The sequence below is a fragment of the Canis lupus genome, chromosome 18 (assembly GCF_011100685.1).
Source record: "Canis lupus familiaris isolate Mischka breed German Shepherd chromosome 18, alternate assembly UU_Cfam_GSD_1.0, whole genome shotgun sequence".
NCBI lineage: Eukaryota > Metazoa > Chordata > Mammalia > Carnivora > Canidae > Canis > Canis lupus.
This window is the reverse complement of record NC_049239.1, coordinates 10,079,176-10,096,206: the sequence shown is the minus strand read 5'-3', so window position 1 is coordinate 10,096,206 and position 17,031 is coordinate 10,079,176. Positions and strand designations below refer to the sequence as shown.

The following is a 17,031-nucleotide window of genomic DNA, read 5'->3' as shown; positions in this document are numbered from 1 at the left end:
GCAAAGGGTGAGACATATGATCCGGGCCTACTTCAAAGAGGGCCTCAATCCAGGCCCTAAACACTAATTATCAAAACTTTCCACTTGGGTTGGTCACATCTATATAACAGAGGCTTGATAGGACAAGCAAATGCAGCACAAAGTAGCACAGTTCAAAGGGCAATCTCCTCAGCTGGCAGCAGCTCAAAATACGTGCTGGGCAGTGGGCGGCAGAGCCAGCTTGCAAGCCAAAGCAAGAGAAGAGAGACTCTCAATGGTAGTCACCACCTAAACACCCCATTCATTGTGACAACTGTTGGGCTCATCCTTCTTCCTTGGAGTGACCACAACAGCTATTAATATAAAAATTAATAAACTAATATATATTTTTATTTTTATTTATTTATTCATGAGAGACACAGAGGGAGAGGCAGAGACATAGCAGAGAGAGAAAAAGGCTCCATGCAGGGAGCCCAATGTGGGACTCAATCCCCAGACTCCAGGATCACGCCCTGGGTCAAAGGCAGACACTCAACCACTGAGCCACCCAGGCGTTCCAATAAGCTAATATATTCCAGGCTGGCCCGAAGGTAGTGAGTTATCTCAGATGATTGTTCACTGTCAGTTACAGATTGAACTTTTTGTTCTACTCTTTCCTCCCTCTCACTACACTAGATATAGATAGATATAATTTTTTATTTTATTTTATATTTATTTATTATTTTATTTTATATATTTATATTTTATTCATATATACATCTATTTATTTTTACTTTATATATTTATTTATTATTAAAATAATTTAATAATTATTTCATTTTATATAATTTTTTAAATCCTCAGTTCTAATTTCTTTTTTTTTTAAGACTCCACTCATTTATTCATGAGAGATACAGAAAAGAGTGAGAGAGAAAGAGAGAGCGAGAGAGGCAGAGACACAGGCAGAGGGAGAAGCAAGCTCCATGCAGGGAGCCTGATGTGGGATTCAATCCTGGGTCTCAAAGGATCATGCCTTGGGCTGAAGGTGGTGCTAAACTACTGAGCCAACCGAGCTGCCTTCAGTTTTAATTTCTAATACAGCAAATATCAACAGATATATTCCACATAAGCAAAAACTTTGGGAGGTCCTATCTATTTTTTAAGGCTATTTATTGAAGAGATTCTGAGAATCACTGGCATTATATGTATAAAACTGAAAGAAAAGTCTCACAGAACAATAGTTTCCTGATGTTATTGTGATGCACCCTGATGTTTTCTTCTCTTTCTTAATCTATTTCATCCTTTAAAAAGTACCAGTCATGCCCACGAATAGTTCTTTTGCTAAAGCTTAAAAACATTGAAATAAAGCATGAGGATGATGCAGTGTAATTTTTGGCAGGGGGGCATTTTTTACTTAAATTAAACATGGTTGTTGATGGAGACAAAAGTATCTAAGCTCAAACTGCCCCTTTGGATCATGTGTTCATTCCTAAATGGAGTTGAAGTTACTGTAAAGTTAATGAAGCTCAGGCTTTAAGTCTCCTCACCTACATGGGTCTCCTCTTCTAGGGCTCTGTACCTATTTTGTATGAGTCATCTGGAATTATTTTTCTTAAAAATAGCCACCTAATCTGTACAAGCTTCAGACCACACAAAATCTAGATTCATGCCTACTTCTAAAACCATTTTTTCCAGTAGATGTGCTAAAACTTTTTAAAATAACAAAACTGTCCTTTCCTAGTTAGAAATAATAGTAGTAATTAGAAACACAGCTGCTGTTTGCATTACATCCCTTTAAAGAAATCCACTTGAGTTGGTTATCTCAAGGAAAAGGTAGCTGACTCTAAGGATACACATGTCCTGGGACTAGAGAACCATCCAGAGCAAGTCTGTCCCTTTCTCCAATAAGGCCACATGAGCTCTCACTAATGGCCTCTCTACTTCTTCCCTGTGAGTCTGTCCACTCTGTCCTCCTCTTTTTACCACTGGGTTTCTTCATACCCTCACTTTGGCTCTGGTCCACAGTGGGCCCTTACTTGGCTCTCACAGCTAGCCAACCCCAGTCTCTCCAACATCAAGGTTGGTGGCCTGCCTGAGTTGGGTCACCTTTGGATTAAATGCCCAGTAAGCCACAGCTGGGGGTATGTGACTGGATCGTGAAACACAAGCCTCAGCAGGGAAGGACATGGAATCTGTAAATAAGACTTTATTCCTTAGCAGAAACTGGTCATTCAAACTTTGAGTTTTTGTTCCATATTCTTAATTAGACTTTAAATTGATTATTTCTTTAAAAAATATATTTATTTATTTTAAAGATAGAGGGGGTAAAAGGGGAGGGGCAGAGGGAGAGAAGAGAGAGTCTCAAGCAGACTATACAGAGCACAGAACCCGACATGGGGCTCAATCCTATGACGCTGCGATCACGACCTGAGCCAAAATCAGGAGTCACTCAACTGACTGAGCCACCCAGGTGCCCCTTAACTTGATAATTTTTGAAGTGCCACTTCCAAATACGTGTGGGTATTTCACTTCACTTCCCAAAATTTGTTTAATTTTGGAACACAAAAGAAAATTTTTATTTTTGGCATTTTCCATTTTAAAAAAACATCTTTCTTTTGGAGTGTATCGATCTTCCAATTGCCCACCTTCTTGATTTTTTTGCAAATCATTGGAAATTTGGTGCAAGTGAATGCATTCAAAGAAATAATGTGTTGCTTAGTTTTGCTACCTGTCAGTCTTAAAGAATGGTGATGACAGAAGAATCAATAGTATGCATAATAAGAAGTTTAATTATATTCTTAGATGCTGGAGAATTTCATTTTCATCTTGGCCTTTAATTGGTGAGAAAGATACACAAACTCCCTGTGTTAGTCAATTCCAAAATGTCTCCAGTTTCCTTTGTCTCTGGAGACACCCTAAGAGTCTCCAAATGTTCAGTGTATTGTGTGCTACTCCATGTTATTGCTTTGTCTGTTGTTGGTAGTAAAAAACATGTCTCTACAGATGATAATATATATATATATTACACACACACACACAGAGTCTGGAAGCAGAAGCACCACATGAAACACACGTACAAATTTTAAACCCTCTGGATAGTCGCAGGAAAGAAGTCAGGAGCAGAACAGGATGCACGCCTCAGGAAATCCATGATGGGCTTGGGATCCATAGCTGCCCAGACACTGCCCCATTGTGAAAGCCACGCAATAGACAATTGCCAGACCCCACCCTTTCCCTGTAGCAGACGACCCTGCAGGGCAGTGGTTTTCCAACTGGTGTCCTAGGACCAGCAGCATCAGCATCACTGTAAACTCACCAGGAATGCTCATGTTCGGGCTCCTCTCCAGACCTGCTGAATCAGAGACCCACAGGTAGGGACCAGCAGTGGGTTTTCATAAGCCCTCCAGGTGATTCAGATGCAGGCCAGAATTTGAGAGCCACTGTATGGAGGCTTGCATTTCAAGGTAGAGGGATATGCAGCACACACACACACACACACACAAAGAATACTTGAGACAGGACTTGTAAACCACAACACACTACTTCTACTTTCAGGTCTTTATTCAGGTTGTTTCTCTACCTAGAATATTCTTTCTCTCTCCTTGTCCAGGCTTCTCTGTTAAAACATTACTCATTTTTCAAAGTCAAGGCAGTGCAAAACCTACTTCCTTGGGGCACCTGGGTGGCTAAGTCCATTAAGCTTCTGCCTTCGGCTCAGATCATGGTCCTGGAGTCCTAGGATCGACCCCTACATCGGGTGCCTGCTCAGCGGGGAGCCTGCTTCTCCCTCTCCCTCTGTCTGCCACTCCCCTTGCTTGTGCTCTCTCTCTTTGTGTCAAATAATTTTAAAAAAATATTTAAAAGAAAAAAACAAAAAAACCTACTTCCTCTGAGAAATTTCCCCAGATCCATCCACCCCTCTGAAACATGAGCTCTCTCTTCTGAAGGGAGACCAACAGAACAAATCTTCATCCTAAAGACAGTTAACAGTTAGAAGCTTGATATATCCAGGTAAAAATAGGAATGAGTGTAGGGGGCTCTCTCCCATGATGACTACTAATTGATGCCTCTGGATGGCACTTTGCTTTGCTTTCAATCAGGTTGTGCATGCTCCTGCTTCAAGGCCTGATTCTTCCCTCTTCTGGAATGTGTTTATCTGTGATCACAGATCAGAGGTCAGCAAACATAGCCCATGGCTTATTTTTGTATGGCCTCTGAACCAACAATGGTTTATATATATATATATATATATATATATATATTTAAATGGTTAGAAAGAAAGAAAACTAATATTTTGTGACACATGAAAAATACATGAAATTTACATTTTGCCATCCATAACTACGGGCTTAGTGGAGCATGGCCTCACCCGCTCATTCACGTTGTCCGTTGGCTGCTTTCTAGTGCCAAGGGTGAAGTCAGACAGTTGCAGTGGAGACCGGATGGCCTGCAAAGCCAAAAACAGGTTACTGTCTGTCCCCTCACGGACAAAAATTGCAGACTCTTACTCTAAATAACCTCACTTTTCCCTCCCTCGCTTCATTCAGCTCTCTGCTCAAATGCCACCTCTTCCTGGACCACCCTACTTAAATAAAACACATGTCATTCCCCCTCCCACACCTGCTTTTCGCAACCATATATGATGTTTTCTTTTTCTTGGTAGCACTCATCTTCAGCTGATGTTATATATTTATTTGTTTATTGTAGGTGTCTCCTCGTTAGAATCCAGCTTCATGAGATCAGAGCCTTTGTTTTGGTTCATTACCACCTGCCCAGATGCTCTTCATCAACATTTAAATAAATGAATAAATATTGTCTAATAAGAATCCCTCCCAGGGCATTTCCTGGTGATTAAATTATTTTATTTTTGGAGGGACAGGGGTCAGTTAAGTGTCATTTCTTTTTATTATTATTATTTTTAAGTGTCTAGACTCAGTGATGGTAACAGAGAGAAAAGTTGAGATACAGTTTGCCTTAAAAAATAAAGAACATACATTGTGGGATAATTTTTCAATTAAGACCTGGAGACAAAGCCTTCAGACATGGTGGATGTTTATCAAAACAATTCCTCTGGCATGTAAAGAGAATATCCAGAGTTGCCAGTTGGCATCCTAGAAATTGATTTTAACCACTTGTTTTATTTTAAAGAGGTTTTTGGGACTATTTTGTCCCATTCTGGTTCTCTTTTATTTCAAAATTCTTCCTCATTTTAATCCAATTTTACAGAAAATAGAATATAGGCCCCCAAAATGGGTTCCAAGACATAATTGCTGTTTAATTTGGGATAAGAAATTTCCAGCATCACTCAAGAGCCTCAACTGATCTTCCCATGCCCCTTCAATCTGAAGTCAGATCAGTTGTTTTTAAAGGAATAGATCATCTATCTGCCTTTCCTTTCTTTCCCTAGGGCTTATCTTCCATATTAAGAAATGGCCTCAAGTTGACCTTGTGTTGGGTGAAGAGAGCATGGTCACCGGAATCACCCTTCCACTCTCAAATAGAATAAAAGTATCCCTCTGAAAGGACAGATTTTATCATTATGTTAGGGAAAATTATACAAGTAACATCTATCTGGGCAATCTGAATTATGAGATCACAAAGTTATAGTGGTTTTTTTCAGGAAGATACACCTTGTCACTTTTGGGCAAATTATGGCTTTGGTATTAAATTCTGAAGTTCTTGTTTTTTTGTGGGTTTTTTTTTTTTATATGTATCATCCTCTAACCTCCAGAAAATATATGTGGCTTGGCCATGGCTACACAGCCACCTTATGACCCAAGTGTCCTGTTTCCATCTCCAAGGGCTCATTCATGTCCCTTTCCTACGTCCTCCAGCACCTCCTCAAAACACTCCCCTGCATTTTTCTCCTTCAGATCCACTTGAAGGAAAAGATGCAGGCAGACCATCATTGGGTTTCCTCTGTTTCATATTTGTCTAATTGTTGATTAAGAAGTGAGAGAGGCTGGTTTAAATTGGATTCTTTGTTTTAAAGGTACTTCTGGGCTCCATTGAGTGGAAAATAAAAACGAGTACATTCCTACATCAAGGAATGGTAGGACTTTTTGAGATTTGATGACTATAAGAATAAAATGTATGTTCTTCAAAGTACACTAAGCACTTAGGTTCAGAAAATATTTTCCCAAAATACTCTTTGAATGTAAAACAAGAGATCAGTTTGTCCTGGCACAGATATATCTGGGAGGGTTAATGCCTCTGGGCTTGAAGAGACTGCCCCAGGGGAACACAACCCATCTGAGGGCTCTCATGATGGCAATTGATCATTTAGAAGCTTTACAATCCACAGAAAAACAAGAATGAGAAGAAATGTGAACCGGCCACAAATCATGACCCTGCACCAAGAAACCCTTTAGTTTCTGTGCAAGATGAAAATTCTCTGTCATTTGAAAAGGCAGAAAAATAAACATACTAACAATGAAAGTTTGTTTGTTGGAGAAATTGGGAGGAAAATAGTACCCAAGTTCTTTTAGACAGATTACAATCTCCCATAGGTTGGAACAACCAGAGCAAAAATTGAACTTCCATTTATCTACTTGAGTAACATTTAGTGAAATTATTTTGAGGACAGACTTATTTTTTAGTACATACTTTGCAAAAGTAGGATAAGTATGCAACTTCCTGCTGCTACCTAGAGCTGAGAGTTCAATTGAAAAATAAAATTAGACAGACCAAAATATCTCTCAGAATAAGTGGTGCTATGAATAAAAGAAGAGATCGTAAAATATTTACTGCATGAAAATGAAAAATTAGGTGGGGGCCTACCTATGTTCTGGTTTTAGTCTCTCTCACTTTTGCTACACACAGTAGGCATTTGCTGTTTTGGTACCTGTGAATGTCGGGCACCCATCAAGAGGAGCATGCATCGGGTATTCCTTGTTTGTTTCTGGTGCTTTCTTCCTGTTCAAATCTGTAGAAACAGTATTCTAATTCTGCTGTGGAAAACCAGCCCTCTCCCGAGTCTGAACCCAGTGCTGCCTGTGAACCTGAATCCAGCTGTGGGCTCCCAGGACAAGGTGTGCGCCCCAGGCTAAGAGAACCAGCACCTTCTATTTCCCCTGACAACAGTAATTGGTTCAGGAAAGAACACGTGGCCCAAATTGGACCAAAAGGGCATAAAAGACTCAATTCAAAAAAAATTGGCCAGTGACCTGGACCTTACTGGACTCTCTCAGAAGATGTGCATAGGGACAGAGCTACTGCTACCATGCGTTGCTGGTGGGAATGCAAAATGTTACAGCCTCACAGAGGTGAATTCAGCAACATCTGGAGAGGCTGACAACAGAATGCAATTTTATCATCTGTGGTTTTCTTTTCCCATAAAAGACGTTACCGGGGACAATTAGCGAAAAATTGGAATAAGGTGTGTGGATAAGCTGGTACTGTATCAACTTTATTTTCTTTTTAAGACTTTATTATTATTTATTTGACAGTGAGAAATTTATTTATTTTCCTGCGGAGCAGGGAGCCTGATATGGGACTTGATCCCAGGACTCTGGGATCATGACCTGAGCTGAAGGCAGATGCTTAACCAACTGAGCCACCCAGGTGCCCCACATCAACATTAATACCTGTATTTTGATAACTGTATTGTGGTCGATATCCTTATTTTTAGGTAATATGCACTAAAGTATATTGACATAAAGGGTCATCACATCTGTAACTCCTTTGCGCCTGGTTCAGGAAAAATTACATTATACACATATAGTCATACACAGAGATAATATACTGAAGAACAGGGTAAAGCAAATGGGATAAAAAGTTAGCAGCAGAGGACCCTGGTTAAAGGGTGTGGTATAAGAAGAGATATATGTGGTCTTTGCCTGTGGTTTCTGGAACAGAGTTACTAAAACTCTTGGCATTTTGTCACTTGTGACAGGCCCCCCGTGGAGCATACGAGTTTATGCTAATGAGATGACATATGTTGGGCCCCATGGTTAGCCTCAGGATGGAGCTAGTCACCAGAAAGATCATGTAATTAGAGGGTTGGAAATTTCAGCCACACCCACCAACCTCTGGAAAGGTGAAGGGGTGGAAGATTAAGCTCTATAAAAATTGTCCAGGCACCTGGGTGGCTCAGTGGTTGAGCATCTGCCTTAGGCTCAAGGCGTGATCCCAAGGTCCTGGGATCGAGTCCCACATCGGGCTCCCCCGCATGGAGCCTGCTTCTCCCTCTGCCTATGTCTCTGCCTCTCTGTGTGTATATCTCATGATAAGTAAATAAAATCTTTAAAAAAAACACAACCTCTTGAACAACAAGGTTTGATGAGCTTCAGCATTGGTGAAAGCATCCACATAGTGGGAACTGTTCTAGTTCCACAGGGACAGAAGCACTTATCCTTGGGACCCCTCCAGACCTCATCCTACATACCTCTTCATCCAACTATTTGCTTAAATCCTCTATAATATCCTTTATCCTAAACTAGTAAATAGAGGCAAATGTTTCTCTGAGTTCTGAGAGAGTGACTCCAACAAGGTCATTAAGCTCAAGAAGAGAGATCCCTGGGTGGCGCAGCGGTTTGGCACCTGCCTTTGGCCCAGGGCGCGATCCTGGAGACCCGGGATTGAATCCCACATCAGGCTCCCGGTGCATGGAGCCTGCTTCTCCCTCCGCCTGTGTCTCTGCCTCTCTCTCTCTCTGTGACTATCATAAATAAATAAAAATTAAAAAAATCTCAAGAAGGGGATCATGGGAACCTTTGATTTATAGCTGGTTGGTCATAAACAGGTGGATTGTGGTTGATACCTGGAAACAGAGACACAATCTCGCCTACTGAGCCCTGACATGTGGGATCTGATACTATCTCTGATGAGACACAGGAAGTGAGTTTTCCTTTGCAGAAGATAGAAAGGGATTCTTTACTATTCTCATAAACCTTCTGTAAACCTGTAATTAGTTCAAAATAAAGTATACTGAAGAAAAAGCCCGGGAGGGGGAGGAGGAAGTGGTGGAAGAGGAGGAGGAAAAAGAAGAGAGTTGCCATTGGCAACCGTGTTAAAACCACACTGAGAAAGGCTGTCTCAGAATGGAATAGACCCAGAGGAAGGAGAGCCAGGAGGTGGATCCGGGTGACTTTGCTGGAACCCTGCCCTAAGCTTTAAATTAGTTAGATCTTCCCCTATACTTTTCAGCTTACATGAGTCAAATGATTCCTTTTCATAAGACTTGCTTGTGAAATATGTAATAATTCACCAGATTCCAGTTAGAAGCTACTGCATTTCTTTTGTTTTCCTCTATTTTTATTGTTTAAGTTGTTTTCATGCCTAAATAAACACTGAAACTACACAACAGAGTTCAAAGGAACCTCACCCTGCCGAGTATGAAAAACTAAAAAGAAGGAAGAGAGGGACAGAAATTACCAGAGAAACACAACCATCAAGAATTACATGGACAACTTAGCAACAGAAAAGCAAATAATTTGATTCAAAAATGAGCTAAGGGGCTCCTGGGTGGCTCAGTCAGTTATGCATCTGCCTTTGTTTTTGTTTGTTTGTTTGTTTGTTTTTATTTATTTATTCATAGAGACACAGAGAGAGAGAGGCAGAGACACAGGCAGAGGGAGAAGCAGGCTACATGCAGGGAGTCCAACGTGGGACTCGATCCCGGGTTTCCAGGATCACGCCCTGGGCTGCAGGGGGCGCTAAACCGCTGTGCCACCGGGGTTGCCCTGCATCTGCCTTTGGCTCAGGTCCTGATCCTGGGGTCCTGGGATGGAGCCCCAAGTCAGGCTCCCTGCTCAGTAGGGAGCCTGCTTCTCCCTCTCCTGCTCCCCCTACTTGTGCTCACTCTCTGTCTCTCTCAAATAAATAAACAAAATCTTTAAAAACATGTAAATAAATAAAAATGAGCTAAGGACTTAACTGGAAATTTCTCTAAGGAAGAACGGCCAATAGATATATGAAAAGATGCTCAACATCAAGAATCATTAGGGAAGTGCACATCAAAACCACAATGAGATGTCACCTCACGCGTATTAGGATGGCTACTATTTAAAAAGTAAACAAACAAAATAACAAGTGTCAGTGAGGATGTGAAGAAATTGGAATTCTTGTGCAATGTTGGTGAGAGTGGTTCAGCCACTACAGAGAATAGTACAGCAGTGCGCCCACCCAACCCCCACCCCCTGCAAGGAGCACCTAGATTTACCATATGATCCAGTATCTACCCCAAATAACTAAAGAAGTATTGAGTAATTGAAGAGTATATACCCCAGCATCTTGAAGAGGGATTTATACACCCATGTCGGTAGCAACATTGTTTACAATGGCCAAAAAGTGGAAAGAGCACAAGTATCCATTGACCCCTAAATGAACAAACACAGTGTGTCATATCCCTACAACGAAATGTTACTCAACCTTAAGAAAAAAAAAAAAAAAAGAAGGAAAGTCTGACACATGCTACAACATGGATAAACCTTGAGGACATTGTGTTGAGTGAAATGAGTCGGTCACATGAGGACAAATACCTTGTGAGTCCACTTAAATGAGGTGCCTAAAGTAGTCAAGTTCATAGAAAGTAGAATGGTGGTTTGCCAGGGGCTGTGGGAGGGGATAATATGGAGTGTTTAAGAGGAATAGGTTTCAGTTTTGCAAGATGAAAGCAGTTCTAAGGATGGATGGTGGTGGCAGCTGCACAAATAATATGGATGAACCTAAGGCCACTGAAATGTACATTTTTAAATGATTAAGATGGTAAATTCTAGGGTCATCTGGGTGGCCCAGTGGTTAAGCATCCGCCTTAGGCTCAGGGCATGATCCTGGGGTCCTGGGATCGAGTCCCACCTTGGGCTCCCCGCAGGGAGCCTGCTTCTCCCTCTGCCTGTGTCTCTGCCTCTCTCTGTGTCTCTCATGAATAAATAAATAAAATCTTTCTTTTAAAAAAAAAGATGGTAAATTTTATGGTATGTACACTTTACCATGATATTTTTAAACAAGAGTTATAGAAACAAAGAAGTTGCTGTAGGACAAACTAAACAACTTAGCATAGTTCGGACAGAAAATGGCTATGGTAAAAAAAATCACCTAAAGAAAGTAAAACTTTATCAATCCTGAGGGAAAGTAAAATTTCTTCTAAAAATCTAAGATAAAAACCCATGTAGAAAATGTAGCAAAAAAAAAAAAAATCAGGAAAACTTTAACTAGAAGGGCATTTGACCCTGAGACATTGGTGTTATAAGATTATAAGCAAAGGATTACTGAACAGGGATCACTAGGCATGGGCTCTCTCTTCTTGTTCTAGAAGTTCTAAGAAAGATTACCTCTGTCTCCGACCTTGTCACTGATGCCTTCAATTTCAGTCTTTGAGGTTTGGTACCTGGGCTTACTTACGGCTTTTTCCCCTGTCCTAACCTTGGTCCTAAATTCCAGCACTACATTACAAGAGCCTATTAAACAGTCTCTACCAGTTCTCGAAGCCAGTATGTCCAACTTTATTATCTCCTCTGGGGCTGCTCCTTTAGATCTTACCATTTCTGCCAATTGCTCCCCGCTTGCCTCCAAATCTTGGAGTGAATCTTCCCTCCTCCACCTCCTGAGCCCCTGTATCCACTTGGTGATTCTGTCCTGGCATGTGTCCCTCCATGACTCTCTTTTCTGTCTGTTCTCCTCACCACCATCCCCCATTGCCCCTACCCTATCCTCTGTCGATTGGGTCCTAGATTGCTGTAGCAAATCCAAACTGGCTCTCCTCCTCCAGCCTTTCCTTGGTCCATAGGAAAAAGACTAAACACATGTTGACAAGCACCAGAGAAGCAGGAAGGAAGTGAGGGAAGGATGAGGGACAGTAGGAAGAAAACAATACTGGAAAAATTTCAAGAATTTAAAGATAAAAGCACAAGACTCATCATGAGACTTTTTTCCCCCCATATTCACATGGTCCGAGGGTCAGACTATGGGTCTCCTTGACCTGGCAGCTCCAGAGCAGAGTACAAACTGCAGAGGCTGGAGTCATGGCAGGACAGAAAGTTCCTTTTTCCCTCTTTGACCAGGTTTGAGTTGAAAGGAGTGCAGCCAAAGCTGTAACCAAAAGGAGGCATTATACTTCCAGGGAAAATCTCAAGGAAAGCATCACAATCAACAGTAGTAGCCACTGGGTTGGGCTCTAAAGGGAAGGGTAGAGAGATTTAACCAGAAAGCATGAAAGTTGGAGATAAAGTTCTTTTCCCAGAATATGGAGGCACCAAAGTAATTCTAGATGACAAGGATTATTTCTTATTTAGAGATGGTGACATTCTTGGAAAGTATGGAGACTGAAATAAATCATCGAAATGGCATCAAGTGAAGCTGCCCATTCCAGGGGAGTCGTGAAATCTTTCATCATGTAAATAATTCTCATGGCTCTCCTTTATTTTGTATTTTTATTTTTAAAAGATTATATTCATTTAGTCATGAGAGACACAGAGACATAGGCAGAGGGAGAAGCAGGCTCCCCGTGGGGAGCCTGGTGTGGGACTCAGTCCCAGGACCTGGGATCATGACCTGAGCCAAAGGCAGCTGCTCAACCACTGAGCCACCCAGGTGCCCATGGCTGTCCTTTAGAATCAACTAATGGTATCCAAACAAACAAACAGAAAGACTCATCATGAGGAAAAATATAAAAGCTTCCTTCCTTAACAAATTCCATTCCTCAAACCCAATCCTTGTACATATATTTTTACAGATTTTTCCCCCAAAATTTCTTAAAGAAAATAATGGATACTTCCTAGTAGTCCAGCCAGATCACAGTTTATGAGTCATTATGATTAAATAAAGCCTATAAGAATCAGTCCCAGTATCTATATATAGGACATAGTATGTTGAGTCTGGGATTTTATGTCAAAAAAATCTCTTTTTGAAGAATTACCAGCCTTTTAGGAGATAGGAGGTCTTAAGAAGGTTATTATGCACATATTATTGTTTAATAATAATTTCACAAGTTCCGATCTAAATGTGCTCTCTGTATCACCAGGCTGATCCTTCAGTAAAACTTGAGGGAAGGGAGTTCAGCTCAATATAAAAAAATTATCAACAACAATAGTGACTACAACAGAATGGGTTGGGACGCCTGGGTGGCTCAGCGGTTAAGTGCCTGCCTTCAGCCCAAGGTATGATCCTGGAGTCCCGGGATTGAGTCCCACGTCAGGCTCCCTGCAAGGAGCCTGTTTCTCTCTCTGCCTGCATCTGTGCCTCTCTCTCTTTGTGTCTCTCATGAATAAATAATTACAAACCTTTAAAAAGTAAATAAATAAATAAATAAAAATCTTTAAAAAAAAACCCAAATGGGTTGACTCAGAAGGAAATAATCTGTCCCTCACTGGGGGAGTCAAGCTAACACAAGATGAGTATTTCTCAAGAAATTGTAGAATGGATTTAAGCATTAATTGATGGAGAGAAGGAAAGAGAGTCCTTGATCATCGGTTCTCAAAATAGCCAATTATCAGATCGCAGGGAGGGCATCTTAAAATTCAGATTCCTTGGCCTCACTTGTAGAAATTCTGATTTAGTAGGTCTGGGATAGAGCCTAGCATGTGTATTTTTACAGAAATCCTCAGAAGACTAACATAAATCCAGCTTTGGGACCCATTTTTGTGTTGGTTTCTCAAACTGGAGAATACATGGTCTTCCCCAAATATGCACCCCTCGCCCCTGGATCTATAGACCTCATTTTAAGAAATGTTGGCCCTAATGTCAAACTGAAACAATCCCCCTGCATTTGTGATTTTCTCTTAGTGGAATCATTTTATTGGCGATAAAGACAAAACATATATTTTTTTTTATATTTTATTTATTTTTTCATGAGAAACACAGAGAGAGAGAGAGAGACAGAGACAGAGAGAGACAGAGACACAGGCAAAGGGAGAAGCAGGCTCCATGCAGGGAACTCGATGTGGGACTCGATCCCGGACTCCAGGATCATGCCCTGGGCCAAAGGCAGGTGCTAAACCGCTGAGCCACTCAGGGATCTCCCCAAAACATATATTTTAGTAATAATACATAACTGAAAGTTTCATAGATCGCCTTTGATTTCTTGAGGTAGTGTGCTCCCAGCCTGAACATTCTTAGCTTCATTCTATATAGCTATCTTCCTTTTTTACAGATTTTATTTATTTATTTGAGAGAGAATATGAGCAGGGGAAGGAGCAGAGGGAGAAGCAGACTCCCTGCTGAGCAGGGAGCCCTACTGGGGCTGGATCCCAGAACCTGGGATTATGACCTGAGCTAAAGGCAGATGCTTAACCGACTGAGCCACTCAGGTTCCCCTATAGCTATATTCTTAATAGTGAATATATTCACTATATTCATAACCCAAGAATGAATATAGCTGGAGAAAGTGCTTTGAGAAACATTGTACTAGAAGTTATCCAAAGATCCTGAGATTCAACAATCTGGTAACTGGAGTTTCTGCTTTGGGCTCAACTCCTAAAAAAAGTTCTTAGGTGGGATCTGGGGGTGGGAGTGCAAGAGGGGGCAGCGAAGGGGGCAGGTGACCCATCAGTCCTTGAGGACAGGACCTGCGGCTTTTAACAGCCCTGAGTAGCACCTGGCACATGGTAGGCAGTCAATTGGTATTTGTTGCATGAAGGAAGGAAGGCAGGCGGGGAGGACAGACATGTTCATCAAAACCAAATCTTTTGCCTGTACTTGTGGCTAAGCTAGCCACATAAACTTATAAAAAGCCACTTTTGAGATAACCAAGGAAATTTAAATATGGTCGGAATATTTCCTGTTATTAATTTATTATGAATATCAGTTTATTTGTTTAGATGCTACTAATTTATTATTACGTTCATTAGATGCAATAATGGCAGAGCAACGACGTTTTAAAAGATCCTTTCCAGTGACAGATGTGTACTCAAGTATTTACAGGTGAAATTTCACAGGGGTCTCAGGGAAGAGATGAAACAAAACTACAAACTGTGGCTAATTGTTGCAGGTGGGTGGTGTGCAAACAGGGTTTCAGCTAGTGTCGCTGTTCTGTACATTGTTCTTTGTGTTTCTGTGTATGTACCAAAAAAGCAAGAATGACTTTTGCTGCTAAGGATCCAGCCCAGGATCAGTTATGTCGCATCCCGGGATGATTGAGAAAACGGTCCCTCAGAATACTCAAAGTATTTTCTGTGCGGTTTCTGTAGTTCCTCCTCATTGGCTAAGAAAATTCTTTAGAGAGTTCCAAGACCTGTAATCTAGAGGGGACACCCGGTTGGGAAATGGGGAGGCCGAGTCAGGCCTTACTGACCCACTCTGCCTCAGTTGGCTCACATGTGAAATGAAGATGATGACCGTACCCCTTCTAGGGGTTTGCGATGAGCCACCTGCCCTCCCTGTTGTGTTGGACAATTGTTTTTGCACGGTTTGAGCTTGGTGGCTCTTGACCAAGGCCAAAACTGGGGGTGAGGGGACAGGAAGCAATGGAAGCAGGACAGCTAATGGGCATGCTCCTCTGGACACCTCTTGAGCTTTCTGTTCTCTCATCCGAGGTCCTTCTATTTTTTTTTTTCACATTAACGTTCTTAGTTTATTAAGCCTCTCATGAAAAATCTGCACAATCACCACAGATAAAGCCACTGCAGAATCTTTACTTCCTCTGTTGTCCAATCTCCAGCTCACTTCTTTTTTGCCAGCACCAACATTGGCTTTTGCAGTCCCCCTGACTTTCTTCATTCTGTTTTTGTGCTCTTTGTGGCTGTTTTCTTGAAGTCTTTTTCTTCTCATACAGGCCATGTCTTGCAAGTCTATGTTTGGGTTCATTTTTTCTTTGCGTAATCCAAGGAATCATAAATCATGCCAAAGCCAGTTGTCTTGCCACCACCAAAATGGGTTCTGAATCCAAATACAAATATGACATCTGGTGTGGTCTTGTACATTTTGGCTAGTTTTTCCCGAATTTGTGTCTTAGGTACTGTTGCCTTCCTGGGATGAAGAACATCAATAACCATCTGTTTCTGCTGAAGTAGTGGGTTGGTCATGAACTTCCTGGTCTGGATAGTTACTGTGTCATTCATGATGGTGGCCGAGCTTCAAGCAGCCGGGGAGGAACTCATCCGAGGTCCTTCTAGGACTAAGCCTCATCTCTCCCCTTCTCTCCCATCCCTAGAGCTGTGCATATGCCTTTCGAGATGTCCTAACAGTGGCTAAGTGGGTGAGCGTCTGCCTTTGGCTCAGGGCGTGACCCCGGGGTCCCCGGATCGAGTCCCACATCGGGATCCCTGCGAGGAGCCTGCTTTTCCCTTTGCCTGTGTCTCTGCCTCTCTCTGTGTGTCTCTCATGAATAAATGAATAAAACCTTTAGGAAAAAAAAATAAAGATTTCCAAACAATGACTAAGGAGTTGAAGGGCAGGTGCTGTAGTGGAAAGCAAAAGCTCTGGCTAGGAACCATGCGCCCCACCCCCCACTCCCGGGCCTGCTTTCCTGCCCTTGACCCCATGACTCTGGCTGTATGATCTTGGTGCTCGAGATTCCTAATCTCTCTTGGCCTCAGCTACTTCTGCTATGAAACCACCGGGGTATCACCCAACAGGGTGGAAAGACTGAAGGAAGCGTTATATGCCCTGTGCCCACCGGATGGCGTGGTACCCAGCCCGGGCCCCACGAGCTAGCGGAAAGGCAGGAAAAGGCTCCACTGGCTGCCTCCCCACGTCCCCCACGACAGCCAGCCGCTCAGGCTTCGCAGGATGATCTGCTGCTGGCTGTTGGATGTGGATGATTGGTTTCTCTGAAAAGGAGGGTGGAGAAGATCCAGGCAGGGGTTGGTAAACTGCCCAAGGGCTGAGGGCGGGGTTATAAGTGAGGGAGGAGACTGCTTGCACCAGGGCCAAGGGCACGCGGGGAGGGGAGGCGGACTGGGAAAGAGGGAGAGGGGCCCAGGTGAAACCCCAGTTACCTGTAATGATGAATATACCCGACAAATCAGTAGAAGAAATTTAGATCGTGCTTTCTGTGTGCTGCAGATTATTCTAGGGGCTTTACACATATTAACTCACGTAAACCTCCCAGCGACCTATGAGGCCGGTGCTATTAACCTCTTCATTTTACAAATGCAAAGAAGGTTCAGTAAATTAATCAGGGTCCCTCAGCAGGTG

General features: G+C 42.1%; 2 pseudogenes; one reads left to right on the top strand and one right to left on the bottom strand.

The window, feature by feature from the left end:
- The first annotated feature begins 11,921 nt into the window (after positions 1–11,921).
- On the top strand, positions 11,922–12,225 carry LOC100682904 (annotated as a pseudogene).
- Positions 12,226–15,436: 3,211 nt separating this feature from the next.
- LOC100682752 lies at positions 15,437–15,953 on the bottom strand (annotated as a pseudogene).
- Between the last annotated feature and the right edge of the window lie 1,078 nt (positions 15,954–17,031).